Genomic DNA, 22,410 nt, shown 5'->3' with positions numbered 1-22,410 from the left:
CAGTACATGGAGGGGTCAACTAGTTCCCAGTCAGCTAACTCAGGCCTCATCTCCTTAGTCTCCACTGAAACTTGGTTGAACACCTTAGGGCCTGGGACATCCTGCCTTGTGTAGACTCCAAAAAATACAAAAACTGATTCTGCTGTGTGTGTGTGTGTGTGTGTGTGTGCACGCGCGCGCGAGCATGCATCAGCATGTGTGGCAGGGCTGTGTACTCAGTGGCAGAAGAGTCCTTGAAGGTTGAAAGAATGAATAATGGAAGGGAAACCATCGCCACCTTGTCAAGCCCCAGACCGAAAATTCTTCAAGATGGACTCAAAAATAGCAATGTTTCCTGCATGTTAATTAACTTGTTCCAAAGGTGGGGACAATGTCCTTGAGACTGGAGGCTAGAAAAGGAAAAAGGTGTAGCCCCGTGTGTGCACTTGGCGTGTGGGCAGAACTTCCGCTCAAACCCAGGGGCTTTGCTGATTCATGTCCCTGAGAGCCTGACAGTGGTTCAGCACCGAGGACAGCAGTCGTGGAGTAAACAATTTAAGGCTGCAGTGCATCCAACCGTGAAACACTTTCCTGGCCGCAACTCCAGCCATCCTTACCTATTGAACCTACTAGTTACATCACCTTTCACGTGTCTCTCACTTTATGAGAAATGTGGGCTCCTGAAAAATCCTAAATCTATATTTTATAATGTGATCAGTTCAGAAACACGATTATGTATTTCCAATAATTCTTCCAGGAGGATAGTGTAGGAGTTTTGAAGCCTTGATCTCCCTGATTTCTGAAAAGATAGATGTGTCCAGAGGCAGTATAACTCAGTGGTTAAGAGCATTATAGGATTATATCAAGCTTTGTTGTCACTATTGGCATTTTGGCCCAGATAATTCTCTGTCTGGGGACCTGTCCTGTGCATTGTAGGATGTTTGCAGCATCTGCAGCCTACATGCCCATTGTGCTTCCCCAGTTGTGACAACTAGAAGGATCTCCAGACATTGTCAAATGCCCCCTGTGGGTAAAATCTCCCACATTTATTGAGAATCTATGGAATAGATGTATTGAATCTAAATCCTGGTTCTGCCACTTATTAATGGCCTTGGGTGATTGGCTTTTGTGTGCCATGATTCTGCTTTCTCATATGCAAAATGAAGACAACATTTGTATTTACCTTCTGGGGGTTACTGTAAGGACTGAATGAGATAATCGCTTGTCAACTTATTTAGCATAGTGCTAAGGCACACGGTAAGCCTTCAGTAGATGCTGGTATCATCAATAAAGTGGTTGCCATCATCATCATCATCTCCATCATCTCCACCATTTAACTCCAGAGATTATGCTGTCATATTTCTAAATCATCCATTCAGAAAGCATTACTGGTATCCATTCAATAGTTGGCACTCTGCTAGGCAATGGATGTTCAAAGGTGAACAAGCTACAGTTTCTTTCCCCAAAGAAACAGAAGTTCCAGATTTGATCTCATGGTCATAAATGCACGTGACGCCCATGGTAAGTAAGCATGAGACTTTATCCTGCATGTGTCAGTAAGGATAGGCTTAGTTGTCCTGCAGTAGCAACCAACCCCCAAATGTCAGGCTTAAAACAACAAAGGTTTCTTTTTATGCTCACACTACATGTCCATCATGGGTTTACAGGAACGTCTGCTCCATGTTGTCCTCTGTGAAGAGCCCAAACTGAATGAACCTCTACCAACTGGAGTATCTGTAGTTACTAGGGCAGGGGGAAAGGGACAATGGTGAACTGCACACTTGCCTTTAAAGGCTTCTATTCAGAACTTATACACATCAGTTCCTTTCACACTTCATTAATCAAAGCAATCCATGGCATCATACCTAAAGTCAAAGGGGAGGTTAAGTGCAATCCTACTGTGTGCCTGAAAGAAGAACTGAGATATTGATTAACAGCCCTAATAACTACTACAGCCATTTCACAAATGCTATTCATTGGCTTGTAAGGGGGTATTGTGAGCAATAGCGAAAGAGTCCATCTAAAATGCTCCCCAGAAACAACTCAATAGTTCCATCCTTCTGGTGAGGAGTAAGAAGCATCACCACACACAAAATATGGCATCGTGTTCTCTTAAACATGAAGAGGAGAGGGCAGACAGGAGAAAAAAGAGAAAGATGGAGAGACAGAGAAATTAATGGAAATCATGGATCTGGCCTCCCATCTCTATTCCTAAGCCACAACATCAGATCCCTAGGATTTAACATGCAATGACATGAGATTACATGCTTAAAACATCATAAAAGAACTCATACATTTCAGAAGAAAGCAAGAGGCAAAACAATACTCCACATCTGGTTGTTCTTATTATCTTCTTCCAAAAATAATTAACAAGGAAATTTTAATGGGGGTAGGGTGAGACGAACTCCGTTGATTTACAGCTCAAATAGGGATAATCCACATCAAGGCTCCACTGGTCATTTCATTTTGGCTTCCAAGGCTCCATTATTAATTCATTTCTAAAGTGATCTCTCTCACTCCCAAGGGGTATATCCCAGTAACTACGCGCTTACAATACTCTATTTGATTAAAATTTAACAAGCTATGTTATTGGCAAATAAACTATTTATTTCAGTGCTGTTGCCAATGCCAAAAGGAATGTTTTGAACAAAGAAATGGAATTGACATACTAAAGAGATTGTCATTAATAATTCACAGTAGCCAAAAATGCATGCATATACATATTTTTTTCAGTGATGGCATTGGAGTATAAAAAAGCAGAGGAGTCAGCCAAAGTCCTCTTGTTTCTTATTTATTAAAAGGGGGAAAACCAAGAAATTGAACTTAGGTTGTTATGTGGTGTAGTGGAAAGAATGTTTAAGAAAACTAGACATAGCCCTGCTATTAACTTGCTGTGTGACCATAGATAGGCCACTTAACCTCCCTAGGCTTGTTTCCTTGTTTCAAAATGAGAGTAAGAAAACTTTGTTTATTTAAAGCTTGGGGTTTTGTCAGGATAAAATGAGAGAACAACATATAAACATGCTTTGGAAATGCAAAAAGTGCTTTATAAATATCAGAATTATATCAATAAGTGCCTCTCTTCCTTGTTCCTTAAATCAGACACTGATTTCTCTGGCAGTAATTTGTGGAAAAGGGGCAGGGGAGCCTGTTTGCTTGTCCCTTTGGGAGTTTATACGTAGCCTCAGGGAAAACCCCAAGCAAAGCTTGGCTTCTGCCTATAATGAAGACATTGATCTGAGCAAATTATCCCATCCACCCTATGTCCCCTGTTCCACTGCTAAAAATAATAGTTATGATTTGTTTAGCATTTAATTAATATACACCAGGAAATCATGCAAACCCCTTTATATATATTATGTATTATCTCACAGCCACCCCCATGAGATAGGTACTATTGGCACTCCCATTTTCTAGAGAAAAAAATTAGGGCTCACAAATGTCCAAGGCTACTAGACTGGTAAGTGATAAGTAATCAGGAATCTACCTTGGACCTGTCTCTAGGACCTCAATTCTTAACCACCTCTCTCTTTTGGTTTTCATGTTGGTTGAGGACACACTACTCTTTGTTGCTCCTGCCTACCTCCGCCAGGTTGTACTCTGCTCTGGGTGAGTCAGATCTCCTGGATGAAACATGGAAACATGAGCCAATTGGAATGGAATGCCAGAAGGGCACAAATGGTAGACCCACCTGACTGAGGGTTTTTCCCATTGAACTTCCTAGTAACTAGGGCAGTTTTGGTTTTTGGGGGTTTTTTTTGGTTGTTGTTGTTGTTGTTGTTGTTAGTCCAAAGTAGGGGTTTAGAAAAATCTATGGGTAGGTAGTTGGATGGATGGATGATCGATGGATGGATAGAAAAATGGTGGATGAATGAATGAATAAATGAATGAATGAAGGGATTTCACAATTAATAGAGGTATAAATAGATAGACAAGCTGATTTAGCAGCCATGGAGAAATAACTTTTGTTTCCTGTTTGCCTTTGAAGTCTTGCTTGACAAAGAGTAATCTCTGAATATGTGTTACAATTTAAGGCTGCAGTGCATCCAACCGTGAAACACTTTCTATATAAATTTTGTTCCTATTTGCCAGTATTAGCTACCTGGAGCTTTCCTGGCCCCAGGTTTTGAGTGCTCACTGAAGATACCATATTGTAGTCCCAGTCCTGGTGGGTCACTGGCCAAGTGCTGGTTTAAGCTTTTTCCCTGGGTAATAACAACGGCTATTATTTATTGAGCCTTCTTTATGTTCCAAGTACTGTAATGAGCTTTTTACCCGATTTACTGTAAATATACAACAAACTTGCAATGTTGATATAACTGGCCCCATCTTACAGATGAAAAATAAAATGGATGTTGGAGGGGCTGTCCACGTCCACTCAGGTTAAACAGGGGCAGAAATTGGATTCAATTCTAAGTGAGTGTAGCTGCAAAGTGCGTGCTTTTTATTCTCTTGGTTCTCAAAATGTGGTTCCCCCATCAGCAGAAGCAGCATCACCTGGGAGCTTATTAGAAGTGCAAATTCTTGGGACCCAGCCCAGACCTACCAAATTAGAGACTCCGGGAGGGGGGCCCCAGCAATCTGTGCTATAACAAACCCTTCAGGTATTTCTGATACACATTCCAGCCTGAGAAATACTGCTGTAACCCAGAAATGTTGCTTCCTTAGATTTCAGGGCTCCATTTATGCTAAATTATCCATACCCCTTCGCCTGATGTTGCCTGTGACCAGCAGCACCAACTGGATTTGGGGAAGGAATTCATGCTGGGGAACAAGTTACATAAACTACCCCCTCTTTCCTCAACCTATCATCTCCATCATCTTGTCAGAATCTCTCCAGGGGTCTCCTGCCTATCTTCCTACCACTGGCTCTGGCCATGCTTCACTAGGCATATATGCATACACACACGTTCATAATATCAAACATATACTGAAGCCAGAGGGGGTCTTTCCAAAGAGTGGACCTGACCATGTCCCTCTCCTGCCCAATAACCATCCATAGCTCCCCACTGCTCTTAGGATAAAATCCAAACAGTACCATGGCCAACCAGGCTCTGCAAAGTTGGCTCCTGCCTGCCCTTCCAGTCTTATTTCACCTCTTTCTCCCTCCTTCTGCTCCAGCCTCCCCTCCTGCATGTCCACCCAGTACTGTCCACGTCCCTTCATAGTTCTTTGGTTTAATTATGTACCTTTGGCATCTTCTACAGGACTGTAATCTCCGTGAGGGCAGAAATCCTATCTGTTTTTCTTAACATCACATCCCCAGAGCCTAGTACCATGCCTGACACAGAGTAGGCACTCAATACTTTGTACAAACAAGACCTGGGAACCCTATACTTTCCATCACAGCCTCTCATATTCTAACTACCCTAGTATGGTTTGTGACATTTTTGTGAATCTTTTGGGTCAGAGCTTGGGCTCTAGAAGCCAACAGGCCTAGATTTGAATCCTAGCTCCTCCGCCTATACCCTCTGTGACCGGGGCATGTGATTTAATCTTTTTGAACCTCAGTTTCCCTACCTGTAAAATGGGGATAATAGAGTAGTTGGGGAGATCAAATGAGGTGGTGCACTTAAAACTCTTAGCCCAGGGCCTGGCAGACGAGGGCTAGCGATCTGTTTGTATTAAATCGGGCCTTCCCAGCTACGTTACAAGTTCCTCAGATAGTGGTGGCATAACCCTACCCTGCAGACGTTCACAAGAGGCAGGTCAACTGGGGATGCCCAAGTGCGGACTGAGTCTGTAGCCACAGCCACATAACCTAGTGCTTCAGTGTCCGCCTCCAGATTCAGACAAGGAAGTGCCTGGCTCCTGCACCTCCCAGCTGCGGGAGCTTGGGCAAGTTTCAGAGCTTCCCAGGCCTCAGTTTGTCAGCTGTGATCCAGCAATGGTAACATAGGACCTAGGTCAGAGCTGCTGCAAGGATCCAAGGCAAACAGGGCACATACCCGGCTTGAGCCAGCACGTGGCAAGCACGGAATTCCCTGCTGGCTGTCATCCTCATCATAACCACCACCATTGCTAGTGTGACCCAGCCTGGGAGCTGGAGGACAAAAAGGGGAGATAAAAGCAGGCTTTGTGCAGACTGCTCATCCCACAGCCAAATCCTTCTCTTCTGCCTCTTTCTCCCCGTCTTCCATTCCTAAACTGGCCCCTCCGACCAGCAAAGAGAGAGGCAGGGTCGCTGCAGTGGGGGTGGGGGCTTCATCTGTACTCCACTTTCTTTTCCTTTGTGTGTGTGCAAAAACACCTTGAAGAGCCGCTGTTTCCATGGCTTTGGGAGTTTTAGATATTTATCTCCCAGCCCCGGTGGACCCCTGGGCGCAGTAATCCACACTCAGTACGCCACTGAGCTTCTATCGTTCTCACTCAGAACCAACTCCTTCCCGGCACCCGTCATGGAGGTGTCTGCAACAGCCGATGGATTTCCAAAGCCCAGAGATAAAACGGCACTTGTTCCCATTAATTGATCCTAAAAAGAAGGCAAGGCTTAGAAATGGAGAGGACAGGAATGAGAAGGAACAAGGGCTGCAGTCGGGGAGAAATCCCCATGCCAAGCTTCGGGTGGGGGATAAGGCAGTGCCTCTCCTTACAGATACTGTTCTGAGTGCCTTTTTTCCCCTGCTTGTGTAGTACTGTGGGACTGGGCATTTGGGGGTCTGAGCTAAGCCCAAAGGATGTAATTCAACTGGCTGAGGGAGAAAAGGAGGGCAAGAGCCATTAGGCTTAGGGAGATATCCTTGAGGGAAGTTCAAGGTGAGGCAGAAATAGAAACAGGAGAGCCCCATATAGTGCAGTCAACATTTAAAGAGATGGAAAGCAGAGCAGGTAGAACAAAGTGAGTGGTTTGGCCTGTTATCTATGGTTCACACCCCTGGGCTGGGCACTAGAATCACCCGCCTGGAGAGCTTTCTATAAATATAGATACTAGAGTCCACCCCTCCCCCACCACTACCTATTAGGTAGACTCCCCAGGGGTGGGTCCCAGGAATGTGCATTTACAGAAAGCGCTTTTCATGATCCTGAAGTAGCCCAATCAGCACGGGCTGTGGACACACATTTGGCAACCATGGAGTTTGATAATTGAAATATAATCCCAGCAGCGAGAGACCATAGCGTCAGCATCGTGGCGCTATCCAAACCTGATCCGGGCTAAACCTGCATTTTGGAACCTGGGATTAGAATCCTGTGAGAGAAAGGAGCAAGTGCGTGGCTGGTGGTCTGTCTCCGACAAGGGAAGTGAGGGTGCAAGCGCTGAGCTAGGTGGGCAGCTCCTGGTGCACTCTTGGCCAATGAGATGCACACCCACCCGCTTGCTTCCTGGCTGGAAGAGAAAAGGATGAGCCTCCGTTTTCTGGGCCAACCTTACAGAGGCCAGTTCACTTCTTAGAAGGTGCCTGGAATCACCCCCCAGGTTACCAACTATCACCTATGTTATGGCCGCTTGGCAAGGCCGGGCCCAGGTGTGGCCAGCTGTGTGCACCTTTGACGATAGGAGTCAGGGACTAAGATCAGTTAGGGGGGCCACTGCCGCCTCGATCTGGCCCATGGCTCCCTTGGGAGAGGAGTGTAGGTCCCTTGTCTCCAATCATGTTCTAAAATTAAAATGTGTACACAACATGCCTGATTTGGAAATGTTAGCAAGAAATTTGAATGTTTGAAAAGTACTATGCAACACATTCCATGGGCTCATTAGTTCTAGGAGCTTCTTCACACAGGGGAAAAAGAAAAAAACATCTGGCCACTAAATAACAGACTTTGAAATCGCTTGTTTTTACCTGGCAACATTCATCTTTAATTCTGTTACAAGTTCCAGTGTTTGCGCTGGCCACAGTCGGCCGTAGGCATCAGACACTGTGGGCAAGAGTCTGCACAAAATGCCAGAGAGGCCTGCTCCCCGACGAGCCACATCCTCAGTGATGGCCAAACACCACAAGCTGGGTAGGCTTCATGTGTCCACCAGGCCCGGCCCTGCGCTCCCCAGTTTGGCTCAGAGCCCTCTAGGCCCAACCAGGATGAGCCCTGAGGCCCCCATTCCTCCTCACCGCTGAATCTCTTGGCAGCTCCAGGGGCCACTTGGGCCCCACAGAGAACTCAATGCCGGCCATGGGCCTTACGGCGCCTGGGGGATGCGCTTCTGCAGGAGGGCCCAGGCCTTCTCCACCTGGCGTTGGGTGACCTGCGGTTCCCATAAGGTGCTCAGCACCACGTGGCTCTGGTCCACAAGCTGCTGCCCACTCATCTGGCTCTGCAACCGGCTTTGAGCCGCAGCCTCACTCAGGCCATCCCTTTCCACGATGCGTCGTGTAGCCTCAGTCTCGGGAATGACAACGGTCCACACCTCATGCACCATGTTCTGCCAGCTGGCTTCAAGCAGCAGAGCAGCATCGATCACGCACACGTGCTTTCCCTCAGCCATAGCCTGATCCATCTCTTCTCGAGCCAGCTTTGCGATAACTGGCCACATCATATCTGTGAGTATCTTCAGCTGCTTCTTGTTCCCAAACACCCAGCTGCCTAGGACCTTCCTGTTGATAATGCCATCTTTATGGAAAATATCTGGATGACAGAGACACAGGACTGTTCCAAAGGCCCCCACAACAGGCTGGTAGGCAGGACCACCTGGGGCGTAGGCCCGATGGCCCAGCTGGTCACTGTCGATGATGTACGCCCCCAGGCCCTTAAGCCGCTGAGCTACTGAGCTCTTCCCGGAGCCACTGATGCCTGTCAGGCCAATCACGTACAGGTGTGTGGGTAGCTCTGGCCTCTTATATGGAGGCCGAAGCAGGTTTCCCAGCATTCCCTGGAGGAAGCTAGAGGAGCTGACTTTGTCTTCTTCATTGTCCTTGTGGTTTTGGTCCTTCAGCAGCTGGATCTGATACAAGGCAAGCTCCTCCAGGTCATTCTCAAGGTGGAAGCGGTTGACGGCCATCCCCCCACAATAGGTCTCCTTGCTGACCACCAGGAACTCCAAGGAGGGGTTAGAGCCAGCGGGCCCACAGGGGTCCAGCCGGGGGATGATATCAAAAGTCAGGGAGGGCTTGACGTCCACCAGGAACTCACTCAGATGTTCCACACGTTCTGCGTAGGGTTGGAGCAGCTCAGGGAGTAACTTGCTCTTCAACAGGTCTTTGTCTGCTACTCCCACCACAAGCTGCTCCTGGGCCAGGATGCATGCGACACTGAGCAACACCTTGTGAGCATTGTGCAGGCGGTCAAACGTGCCACCCACAGCCCCACGGTGGTAGCCACGCACTGGCTGCTTTGGAGACCTGGCCACGGGGGAGGCTGGCCTGATGGTGGAGGGTAAGGGGACATCCAGGGACTCCACAGGCAGCTCTCCGGACCCATAATCGGGGTATAGCAGCACTGAAGCCAGTTGGGGACAACAACTGTAGCAGCTGGTGGCATAACGCTCTAGCTGTTGCTTGACCGGGTTGTACTGGCTTCCATCCAGGGTCTGGAAGTCAGTCAGCACCACTTCCGGTGAGTGGGCCAGGTTCTGGACTGAGCTGGGCAGGGAAGGGAGAGAGGCGCTCTTGGCTCCAATATTGGTCAGCAGGATTCTGACGTCCAAGTGCCTGTGGACGTCAGCGCCAGCGTAGAGGTGTTCGATGAAATCCAGGACCTCAAACGTGGCCTGCACGAGGCTGGATTGGGGCTGAGCTGGGCCCCCCAGGCTCATGCCCGGCTGGCCGCGACCCGACGGTCTCGCTTCTCAACATCTATTTATGGGGCGGGGGGCGGGGGGGACAGGCACTGTTGTAGGCACAGAGGATTCAGTTATGAATGAGACAGACTAGAGCCCTCTGAGCCGTGGATTTGTCTAATATTTTAGAGCTGGAAATCTTAGGGCCCTCCTATGTCTGTAGCTTCCAAACTGCATTATGTGACACGATCTCCAAGCTTGTCTTGAAGCCTGAGGAGAAGGTTGAGTGGTCGGGTATCGAAATTACCACCCCTCCTTCAAACAGGAGAGCTCTATTTTTGTCTGTTTTATGTGGGGTGGGGGGAGATTTTAGCTGGCCATCAAGTGTACACATAAAAAGACTAGGGATCCCGCGGAAGAAGTCGGCACCAAACCAGCAAGAAAAGCCTCGGTTCCTGGCTTCATGAGACCCAGGGTGGACTGAGAATTTGCTTTTAATTCCTACTCAGGCTGTCCTTTTTTTCTGGTCCAAAGACCACCCTTCCACCATTCCCCTGGGGTCTGACTGGGCACTCTCCAAACCTCAGTTTCTCCATCTGCATAATTGGGATGAATAACAGCACCTTCTTCACCAGATTGTTGTGAGACAAAGGAGGTAAGGTCTTTGCAGGCACAATAGTAAGAATTCGATCAAAGGCAACTAGGAGAAGGTGTTATTGCTGTTCTGTCCGGCCATCCTTTACAAAAAAGTGGGGTTCCTCTCCCCTCCCCCACTTATTCACTCCAAACTCAAGTAGCAAATGAACTTACAAGGGGGTAAGGGGAGAGAGTGAACCAGAGAGGCAACTGACTTGGAGAAAGATCCCTCCGCTTCCTTTTCTTCCCTACCTGCTCCCCAGGCAGCCCTTCCCAGGCATTCTCAGGCCTCCATCTCACATCTGAGGGAAGCATGAACAAGGGAGGCAAAGGGAAGACGTGTTTTCTCCCCCAGGCTATTGGGGAAGGGAGGGCGAGGCTGCCCTCTCTGAGTTGATTGATGTCGCGCTTGGGGATCTGAATTCTCTGATGTAATTACACTGTGCTCCGTGTGATAAGGAGATTAATCAGTCCATTACGCAGGGGCTGGTTTACCCACAGATGGAGGTAATTGAACGGAGACGTCGGACATCTCCGAGCCCCCGCCAGCCAGTCTGCTCCGGTTACAGGCAGGTGGCTGGCCCCTGGGCAGCTAGACCATCTTCCCCAAAGAGAAACAATCACTACCATTACTACCACTGACTAGCTTTGTTTTGAGCCTCCGCTTAGATTCAAGGCACTTTGCATCCATTTTCCTCACTGTCCACCCAGTGAACTGGCCACTCTCCCTAGCCCCATTGTACGGAAGCAATAACTGAGGCTCAGCTGCTTTAAGACACTTGCCCAAAAGTCTCAGAGCGAGTCAAGGTTCCGATCTGAATCTCGCTCAGGTGGATTCAGAAGTGCCCACCATCACTATTGCCTCCGAAAGTAAACAGATAAATGAAGTAGCACCGACACCTAACAGCCAACTTGGCCACTGTCGTTACGCGAGTGAACAGCTGAGGCAAGAGGCCTGTGTCACTTCGGCTGGTCACACAAAGGAAAGGATATGATGCTCCAAGGAAAGAACCGAATCCAGGGGCGAGTGTGCAGAATGAATTGTGTGTCCCTGAAAAATAGGAAGGGCGGTGAGGAACACGGGAGAGGGTGACTCTGGGGTTACTACTTCACTGTGCCACCTTTTGGAGCCTTTTTCTCATCGGAAAACCATCATCCTACTACCTATTTCATAGGGTCGTCATTGGCTTAAGGGAACTGTGTATATGTAAAGCGCTTTTTTTGTTTAGTTTTGTTCTTTTTGAAGAGCCTGCCCAGAGTTGGGTCTCGTTAACGATGCTCTGGCTGATGGTGATGGTGGTGAGGTGTGGCCATGTCAAGGGGTAGGTACATTTCCCGCTTAGGTTAAACACTGCTTCTCACCTTCCTTTCCTCTGACTGCTTTCCATGGCACTGACTACAGGGAAAAGAGAGGAACAAATCACATTTTGTGGGCATTTCTGATGTTCCTGGCTCCATCTGGGCCACTTTACCAACATCCTCTCATTGGCCGCTCACCATAAATAGCGCTAAGGAATAGACATTATCTTCACCCCCAATGTAGAGATGGGGAAACTGAGACTCAGAGGTCACATAGATCAGAAACACCATCTTCACGAAGCAGCAAGAGTCATGGTATTCCGTAGAAAAGACGCTCACCGCTTAATTCATAAACATGCAGGCTTACTGTGCTTATTAATCCCTCTGGTAAGGCTGCAGGTGCAAAGACAAATATGACCCGCTCCCGTAGAGCACCCAGCCAGGCGCAAGCTAGAAAATCATGTATATAAATTATTTAAACAGTCTAAAGCAGTACTGATCACCTCTGGCTCTCTATGAGAATAAACTTCTGGGAGGAGAGGGGTGCTTTTATAAAACAACATGAATGCCCAGGCCCCTGCCCTAGAGATTCTGTTAAATTGATGGGAGATGGGCCTAGACGAGGGCATTTTTAAAAAGTGCCCCCGGTGACTCGCGTGTGCCACCACAGGCCTTGAGGAGACAGGTACTAGTTGAGCGATAGTGACTACAAATAAGCCAGTGAATTCCCCCCACCCAGTGTGTGTGACCCACCCATACAAGGACAGTTGCCATGCTCGTCCCCAGGATAACTCGGACACGGGGAGAATGGGAGCCATGAACTCCCATATGGGATGGAAGAGAAAGTTTTCTCCAAGACCAAAAGCAATGTGGGAGAAGCTCAGAGGAAGGAGGGATGCAGGAAAATCCCAGGGGGAGGGAGGATTTGAGTGAGTCTTTCTTGAAGGAGGAACGGTGATGGAGAGGCCAGTGTCCCTTCTGCAGGGGCCGATGAGTTGTGTGAAGTTAGCCAGCGGTCATCATCCCTCATCTCCAACTGAAATACATGTTAAGCTGGTCAAAACCTTGAGGTTAGTAATTTTGGGTCTTTCTCATTTGTTCCTAAAACACCCCACCGATTTTTATGGAACATTTTTATGTTACATGTATATGTTGCTTACCAGGCATTGTTTCTTCTTATTTAAAAAAAAGGGGGGGGATAAGAAAAAATTTTTTTAAAAATTGAAAGATTTTATTTATTTACTTGACAGAGGGAGGGGGAGCACAAGCAGGGGGAGAGGCAGAGGCAGAAGGAGAAGGAGGCTCCCTACTGAGCATGGAGCCCCATGTGGGACTCGATCCCACGACCCTGGGATCATGACCTGAGCCAAAGGTAGATGCTTAACAGACTGAGCCACCCAGGTGCCCCTCAAAAAATTTTTGATGTCAATAACCACTCATTGCATTTGCAGGTGTTCTGGACCACCTGATGACCATGAGGATGATGGTGATAGGCTGCCATTTATTGAGGATTCACTATGTACCAGCCACTGTTCTTAGCACTTTGCATGGATCAACTCGTCCAATCTTTACAACTGCCCTTTGGGGTAGTATTTTTACTGTCCCCTTCTTACAGATGAGAAAACTCAGAGAGGTTTAGTAACCTACGGTAGGGTGTAAGCTAGTCTGGGTGGAGATGAGAATTCCAGGAGGAGCAGCCTGGTCTGATCAGAAGACCCCTGGACTTGGGGGCAGGATGCTGGAGTTCGGGACCAGCCCGGCCACTTGTGTGCTTTGTCAATTCAAATGAGTTACTCTTCTCCCAGTTCCGTGCCTCAGTTTCCCCCATGTGTGAATTACGTCTTTGAACCCCTCGGGTCTTACAATTTTATGACTCAAAGATGTGAAGTACAAAAACAGAAGAAGAGAGATTAGGGGAAGGAAGTGGGGGCCGGCCCCGCTGGATGGAAGATTTATTTTGGGAAGTTGTCGAGGTCTGGTATTCAGCCACCCAAGGAAGTCGAGTATAGCTGGCACTTTGCTGATTCAGAGGAACGGCTGGAGGGGAGGTGGGAGCCAAATACACTGAGAATCTGTGTAATCAGAGGAAATGTCTCCGTGATTTGCCATTATAATTCTCGATAACAAACTCTGGGACTCCAGCGTCAATACTAATAACTGGTTGAAGGAGGTGGGGGTTAGGAATGAATTTTAAAAAAAAGTTTTTTTTAACAGTTTTTTTTGTAAAGCAGTGGGAAATGTTCTGGGCTCCTAAATTTAAAAGGGGGTATTTTTAGCACCTGTAATCAAACCGACTTGCGTAAACACATCTGCTGGAGTATTGGCATCAAAATGTCTTTGCCGTCTTCGTTTTATATCTCTTGCAGCCCTCCTGGGACTCAGGGAGAGTGTCACTGATTTTTTTTCCCCCTTTCATTATGTTTTTCCAAATCAACTGGGTGAGAAAATCAAATGGAATATTTTCTTTTCTGTTGAAAGCTGCTGGGTCCCTACCTCAAGAATGTCAACAAAATTGTCAAGCTTTAGTGAGTATAGGAATTGCCTGGGAACTTTGTATAAAATGCTGATTCCTGGGCCTTGCCCTCCGATTCTGCAAGTCTGTGTGGGCCCAGGATTCTGCATTTTATACTGACGTCCCCAGTGATTCTGATGTAGGTGGTCCAGGGACCACATCGAGAAATACTGGACTGGGGAGTCAAGCAGACCTAAGATAAGATTCTGACTCTATCATGTAGCAGCTACTATCTCTGGGCAAGTTCCTTCACCTCTTTTAATACCAATCACCTCATCTGTAAAATGGGATATTAATAGTCCCTACCCCATAACTCTGTTGTGAGGATTGAATTCAACATAATAGCTTAGCACACTGCCAGGCATGTCATAAATGATCCACAAATGTTAACTATTATCATTATTGTTAATTATAACTACCTGGGTAAGTTATTTTCCTTCTGACTCCAGGTTCCACATATGCAAAGTGGGAATAATTATAATGATACCTTAAAATCAGCTTTAATTCAAGGGTTGTGTATTAAATGAGAAAATGTCTGCAAAGCTCTTAGCACACTGCCTGGCTCGTGGTAGATACCACATACTGTTAGGTGAATGAATGAATGGATGGATGGATAGATGAATTCAATGAATGGTTCAACATTTGCCTTCCACAAACAACAGATAAGAGTTATTTTAAGAGACTTCCCCTCTCCAACACAATAAGGTGCACCTGTAGCAGACATTCAGTGCATAGGGCTCTTGGCCTCTAGACCCTCACTTCCTGGAGTCATTGTGGCTGTCACAGCCCTAATCCTAACATCACTCCAAATCCCCACCCATTCCCAAATGCAAGCTTCGCCATCTGAGGAATGATTCTACTGGATCTGGCTTATTGGGTGGCTCTTTAGATTCTCCCCTGTCTCAAGAAGACACAGGGATCTTGAGGGGAGGCAGGTGGGATGAATGTTATTCACACATCTGCCAGGTATCGTATTCGTGTGCCTCGGTCCCCTGCTCCGTAAAAGGAGCCACTATAGGGCATCCCTAATTGTCCTGGTGTGGGGAGCATTTGCACGCCTGTCGTGGATGAGCTGTGAGCTATTGGAGGGCACCAATCTCACCTTAGTCAGCTCTCTGCCACTCAGGTGCCCAGCTCAATGCTGGGCAACTGCAGATGCAGAGTAAATGGGGTCTAGTTGACTGAATGACTGAATAACTCAATCAGTGATGTCCCCGACAGCTCTGGGCACTGCTGCCCACATCCTAACAGGGCCAAAAGAGCAAGCAAACATTGAGCCTTATCATACTCATAGTCAAAAAGGCAAGAAAGCATCCTGGATGAGAGATGGTGGTTTTGATGCTTTACTTTGCAAGGAGGCTGCAAAGCACCCACATTATCGCAACCATCATTGTGAAGTCTCTGCCCACTCATTCAACAACATCTTTAAGCAGGGCTGGACACTGTGCTGGGTTCTGGGGACAAAATGAATGAGCAGACCTAAGCCCCTGCCCTCCCTGAGCTCACAGACAGTTACTATTTCAGGTAATGCTTGCCATCATAGGAGATAGTATCATGGCTACTCTGAGAGCATCGGAGAGGCTGCAAACCCAGCCAGCCACTGAGGGAGTGGTTCAGGAGGACGTGATATCAGAACTTAGTCCGGTGGAGAAGGGAGGGAAGGATGTTTCAGGTAAGGGGAACTGCTTACACAAAGGCATGAAATCATAAGCACATGAAAGGTTTGGGGAAACTCCACTGGCTTGGTATGCTTGGAACAAAGGATGCAGGAGAGAGGAACAAGGACTGGAGATATGATGGTCAGGAACCAGATCTTATCTGGCCTCCTGAGCCATGGTAGGGAGTCCGGACTGCTCTGCCATCAACAAGAATCCAGTGATGGATTTTAATCAAGGAAGTGACTTAATGAGATGTGCTTTATAAAGATGTCCCTAGCTGCAGCGGAGAGAGATTGGAAGGGCAGAGAAGGAAGACAGGAGGACCAATTAGAAGGCTATAATCCAGGATCTCAACTGCAGAGATACTTGTCAGAGTAATTTCTTTGAGGCATTTGGTTGCTGATTGCTGGCGATCCTCCCCAGCCCTTTGTGTTTGCAACAACTCCAAACGATGCGGAGAAAAGCCACGTAATCACACTCGCCTGCTGCATTGCACACTCAGCCCTGCCCAGTGGACACATTCTTTGTCGGAAGTGTTGTGAGTTGTACTGCCTGGAAAGGAGACCCTGGGGTCAGCTACCCCTCAATAAACCCCAAAGCATCCTGTGTTGTCACTTCCTCAAAAAGCCCTGGCTCTTACGCCTGATCATCCCCCCCCCCCCCCCCCCCCCCCGTGAAACTGTCAGGATTGCCTAGTCAATTACTAGTCAAGTGGGGTAATGTGCATTTCATTAGGAGCCTCTCATTTCAGATACACAAGGCCATATATGAAATGAAACGTTCTGGAGTTATTTTTTTTCCAGCCAGTGATTAGGTGTTGTAATTAAGAAGGCATTGTGCCTGATTTCCAATCTTTTTTCTTTATTTAAATTTAATTGATTTTCTCCTTGATTTAATCAACCCGAATTCAGCTACCTGGTGCCCCTCTCCACGCAGATGCTCAGAACTCTGGTGCTTAAAGATGTAGGGCCATGCCTAGGAAATGGGGGGTGTTGACTTAGGACCCCCAACTTTGGTTAGCTGGTGTGAGAGGTGTCAGGATGCTCAGCAGCCAACTGGTTCTATTCAGGGCTAGCGAGGGAGGAGAGAGGAAGCGCTGGTTTTAGACCTTGAAACCTGGCTCTGCTGTGTGACGTTGGGTGAATTATTTAACCACTCTGTGCCTCGGTTTCCTTATCTTGAAAACAGGAGGAAGAATAATGTCCTCATAGCCTTGTGATGAGGATTAAATGAGTTATATATAAAAGACTTAGAACAATGACTGGAATAGAAGCGCTAAAAATATTACTTAGCTGTTATTTCTGTATCATTGTCCAGTTACTCATTTACTCCTCTATATTACTGTGGGATTGGGTTATTCCCATTCAAGGCATAGAAACGGAAGCTCACAGCTCGTGAGTGGCTGAGCCAAGATTCAAATCCCCATCTCAGTTCCAAAGCTGACACTCACGTATGCTGCCCCTCCTACCAGGAGGCTTCTTTCTTCCCATGTTGAACATGAGCCTCTATTTATAGAGCCTCTTTAGTCAAGGTCACTCAGCTAGTGGTGACAGAATTGGGACCCAAGCCAAAGTGCTCTGGGTACCATGACGGTCCCCTTGTTCCTCAGCTATCTCTCAGAGAGGGCAGGCAACTTCTCCAAAGTCACACAGCAGTTAAGGGCTATACCATACCCTAAATCTGCTCATGAATCCTGTTGTTCTCAAACTTTTTTTCCCCCCAGCAGTCCAGACATATAACAGATGATGTTCACCTACACATCACATACACCTGCATAAACCCAAGGTCATATGATGATAAGCTCAGCACACAAACTCAATTCCACACCTTTCTTTCCTGCTCAAGGAAGCATAACAGAATACAACTCGGGGTAAAGGATTCTATTATAGGAGGACTCTTGAATCCACTCACTTATTCATTTAACAAATATTAACAAGGCCCTGAATGTGTACCAGGCACTATCCAAGAGTCTGGGGAAACAGGTATGAACACAAGACACTAAAAAATCCCTGCCCTCGTGAAACTTAGATTCTACTGGCGGGGGGTGGGGATCCCGGGGGGAAGGGGTGGTGACACATACATTAAACAAAATAAACATGTAAATGGTTATGTCATAGTACAAAGTGTACAGCACTATAGGGGGAAATAAAGCAGGAAGAGAGAAGCATACGGTGGGGAGGGGTTGTGATTTTAAATAGGGTTTATATAGGGCTATCAGGGAAGAAATGTCACTGAGAAGGTGACATCTGAGCAAAGACTTAAAGGAGGTGAGGGAAGAAGACGTGGATATTTGGGGGAAGGATGTTTTGGGCAGTCAGATGTCTCCAGGAATAGCATATGCAAAGGTCCTGAGGCAGGATTATAATTGGCATGTCAGAGAAACAGCCAGGAGGCCAGTGGGGCTGGAGAAAAGAGTAGGAAGGGAGGTCAGAGTGACAACAGGAGCCAGACTGTGTGGGCCCTGTAATTAGATTGGCTTTAGGGAAGCCATCAGAGGGTTTTGAAGGGAGGAGTACCCTGGTCTGGCTTGAGCTTCAGCAGGATCCCTCCAGCTGCCTTCTGGGGGATAGATTGTAGGAGGACAAGAATGGAAGCAGGGAGATCCATTATGAGGCTCTTGCAAAAACGCGCGTGAGAGTTGATGGGGCTTGGGCCAGGTGGTGGCCACCCGCGAGGAAAGAAGTGATTGGATTCTGGGTATATTTTGAAGGTAGCATCTAGATTTGCTGATAGGTCAGACCTGGGGCTTGGGAGAGAAAAGTCAAGGACAACTCCAAGGTTACCTCCTAAAAGGAGCTGTCATTAATGGAGATGAAGATTCATATATTTATGCATCTGTCTTAACTGGAAACTGTTCCCAAATTTTTGACCTTCATAATCATTAGTAACACACCCAGGACAGAGTGTACAGTTGATCATGACGGATCCACATGTCACACTGGGCTTGACAAACGCTGAGTCGTTCTGCAGGGAGACATTTCTCCCATGAGTTGGTAGCATCCCTGGCTCTGGCTCGTGGGTCTCAGGATCAGCCTCGTATTCCACAGGAGTGATTGAGAGCAGGCTGAACTCCCAGTGGGGGTCTCTGGAGGGCTCTGCAGCTCTTCAGAACATGAGCCGAGAGTCTCCACAAAGAGAAGGAGCCCTACACCCTGTCCAGTCTCTACCCCCACTCCCCCCGTCCTCTGTTAGGTATGACCACAGACAGTGGAGCCCCCTTCCCTGCTCCACTGTGGATAATTCCACCACCTGGCCCCTTACCCCTGCCTCATGGCCCCTTCCTCTGTCTCCCCCATCTTCCTTTCAGCTGAGCTGATGTAATTTCGGGGAAATATGGACCTGTACAGGCTTTGGCTGAAAACATTTGATTGATCTTCTCAAATGGGCCATTCGCTGGTGAGAGGGAAGGATGTGTTTGTGATTTCCCTCCTCCTTTTACATTGCAACAAAAGGCAAAATCCTGTTTTCTTCCTGAGACTGTTCCAGTGCATAAGGATGCATTTGAAATGCTGAGCCACGCAGACCTGCCCGGGGTGGGAGGAAGGCTTCTTCGCGTGCAGCCAGCCCCACACCCAGCAGCCCGGCCTGACCTCCTCAGCCTTGCACCAGCCCTGCCCTCTCTGGCCAAGGATGTGGTTTCCAGGAAGAGCATTATCAGAGTAGCCTGAAGCCCAGGGTGTCCGGGGACCTGGGTTCTGCCACTCACTGGAGCAGGTCAGATCCCCTCTCTGAGCTTTTTTGGAAGAAGGGTTGAGGCAGGGAGACCTGAGCATCCTGTCCAATCTTTGCCCCCTAAAAATGCTTGGGAGAGCAGAAGCTCGCGAATATCTGGGGAAGGAGAAGGAAAGTGGAAAAGAAAGGGGAGCAGGAAGGGAGGGTCTGATAAGGGGAGTGAAGTCTCCCTTTTCCCGGCATTCAGGAACCCCCTTGTGCAAGTTCCAAAGAGGTTACATATTTGCCGGTGCTTGGCCTTCTTCAGGGCGTTGCCCCACTCAGTGCTAGGCACGGCTGAAACCCGGGGTGCTGGTATTGCCCTGCCGTTGTCCTCGGTGCCCAGTGTTCCTGAGCACACCAGCCTGACTTCACACCAACAGGACCCGTGTCTCCACCCGAGGGCGCTCTCGGGCCACCAAGCCCACTCTGCCCAGACACAGGGCAGGAATTAATGCCCCTTGGGAGCAGCCATCAACCATGACTGATAAGAGTCAAAGAATGAGACTCAAGGTGCCTCAGGTAGAATAACAGAGTTGTGTGCTCTCCTGGTTCTGGGGCTCCCCAGCGGGGTGATGCTCCGGGTGCCCGCAGTGGTAGCTGGCTTGACAACACCCCCGTCGGTGTCTCCTTCCTTCCTGATCTCTCCTCCCCACGGCCCTTACCAGAGCTTCCTGGCATCCCATCACAAATAAACGACTTGCCCCTTAGTCCTTCTCTCTAAGGCTGGATGTAAGGGAATGGTCCCATGCCCAAGCTGGCCAGGGACGTTTGCTGGTCAGCTGGTGCTCCAAAAAAGGCCTCGAACCCACTGTGTTCAGACAGACCCAAGTTGACAGCGCACATGCCCAGATGTTGTCAGCTGTCTCCTGTGGCCTTGGATCTTCGCCAGAGGCTATAAAAGCAGCTGGGGCGTCCAGATGCACAGAGGAAGTCCACCCAGTAGGACTTGGCCATGCAGGGACATGGGGAGAGGGCTTCGAAAGTGGGGAGAACTTGTTTTTAAAAAGTCTTGAAAAGCACTATTGCACTCTGGCCAGGTACTGGACACATCACAAAATGTGTCACCTCATCACAGCCCTGTGACGTAGGCACAATTACACATTCCATGTTACAGATGGGGAAACCAAAGCACAGAGAGATGAATTTGTTTGCCCAAGGCCCTATAACTAGTATGTAGCAAATCTGGGATTCGAACCCAGGCCTCTGGGTTCAGAAAGGCTGACTGAGGGGAAGATCCAGAGGAGAGAAGGAGGTCAGTAGCGGTGGGGGCTTCTGGACACCAAGCTCTGGGATTCAGTTTGAGCGGAGGAGCTAGTTTTCTGGAAGGTGGAATGGACGGACACTTGCAGCAGGAAACCAGGGGGAGAGCCACATGATAGTTCTGTGTGCAGCGTCCTCAAGGGAAGCCTGGCTGCCCTTCTGTACCTACCTCTCTTGGACAGACTTCTGTTACAAATCTCAGTGTCCTGGGCCTCGGAAACTGTCCCAAGAAGGCGGTCTGTAGCCACTGGCTTGATTAGGCTCTTTATCCGTTCAGTTCTCCCATCCAACCAATATTTATTGAAGATACACAATGGACCTGGCACTTTCCTAGGTGCTGAGGATACAATGTAGCAAAAGGCTCAGACTCTGCCTCAGAGGACTCACAGTCTGGTGGGGGTGGGGGGATGGAGAGTTAAATAGACAATTGCAATGGAAGGATATTGTGAGCATAGAGAAGGAACACAACAGACTTAGCAGTCTAGGAAGGCTTCCCGGAGGAGGTGACATTCTAAGTTGAAATCTGAAAAACGAACAAAAGGTCCTCAAGTCAAAGAAGGCAACATAAGAGATGTCATTTCTTAATTAGTAAACACAGAGCACTTACTGTGTGTGCCAGGCACTGTTCCAAGAGCTTTACATAGATCCACAATTAATCCATGAAATAACCCTATGAGGTAGGTACTATTACTATCCACATCTTACAGATGAAGAAGTAAGGCCCGGAGAGGTGAAGTCAATTGTCCAAGCTCACAGAGGGGCAAAACAGGGTTCGAACCCCGCCGTCTGGCTCCAGGCTGTGCCCTTAGGTTGCTTCTGACACAGAGAACAAGGCCCTACAAGGGCTCCAGGTGGTTTGAGCACAATGGCTGAGAAGCCTCAGAGAATGACAGACCTGGAAAGCACCACCATGGACCTTGAAGGCCACCAGAGCCACATGGAGAAGTTGGGACTTCCTTCTCAGGGCTCTGCCAAAGGGAGTGACATGCTCACACCTGTGTTTGGAAGAAGCCCCTGCCTGCTGCGTGGAGAGTGGGCTGGACAGGCCCGGGGGGATGGAGGACGCTGCCACCACTGTCTGGGCGAGAGAGAAAGCCGGCTTGGACCGGGGGTGGCAGAGGAGGTGGAGAGAAGATGGGTGCCAAGGTGCTCTGAAGCGAGAAGGGTCAGATATGAGAGAGAGGGTGTCCAGGGTGATGGCCAGGCCACCGCTTGGGTGAGGAGCTAGAAGGGGGAGCTGGAGGAAAGTGGGGGGGGGGCAGTGAGGTTTGCAGAGGTTAGGTTTGAAGTGCCAGAGACCTTTCATGGAGGGGACAGTTGACATTCAAGTCTCAGAGTCAGAAACAGGAGATAACTATGGTGACCATATACCCCCAGGGCACTCACCGTCAATGCCTTTTTTAATCCCCAGTGTCCCGGTTTGGACTATGAATTGCATGATCACTCTAGGACAGAACTGACCCTGCCACATGATACATCTTGATACTAAGAGCAGCTCGGTCCAGGCTCCACCCTGCCTGATACACACACACATCTGGACACATTTTATATGTTCCTGGGAATAGTCTTAGCTGGGTGCAAGTAAAAAGCGGACCATGAATATGCAGTTCCTAGGGAGGCAGCATCATTATGGCTGAGGAGTCCGTGTGCCAGGCCCCCACACCTATCTCAGACCTCAGCTCCCGCCACCAGAGACTGAGAGA

At 48.3% G+C, this 22,410-nt stretch overlaps 1 protein-coding gene and 1 pseudogene across 1 annotated transcript in view; one reads left to right on the top strand and one right to left on the bottom strand.

The window, feature by feature from the left end:
- The window catches only part of SRRM4 (serine/arginine repetitive matrix 4), a 148,774-nt gene that overhangs the window by 69,784 nt on the left and 56,580 nt on the right, over window positions 1-22,410 (top strand). The gene's annotated exons all lie outside the window — the stretch shown is intronic.
- LOC114219101 (bifunctional coenzyme A synthase pseudogene) lies at window positions 7,965-11,854 on the bottom strand (annotated as a pseudogene).

The sequence above is a fragment of the Eumetopias jubatus genome, unplaced genomic scaffold (assembly GCF_037043125.1).
Source record: "Eumetopias jubatus isolate StellerSeaLion01/CBP00866 unplaced genomic scaffold, mEumJub1_p1.0 scaffold_16, whole genome shotgun sequence".
NCBI classification, from domain to species: Eukaryota; Metazoa; Chordata; class Mammalia; order Carnivora; family Otariidae; genus Eumetopias; species Eumetopias jubatus.
The sequence above is the reverse complement of the archived record's forward strand: the minus strand, read 5'-3'. Positions and strand labels throughout refer to the sequence as shown.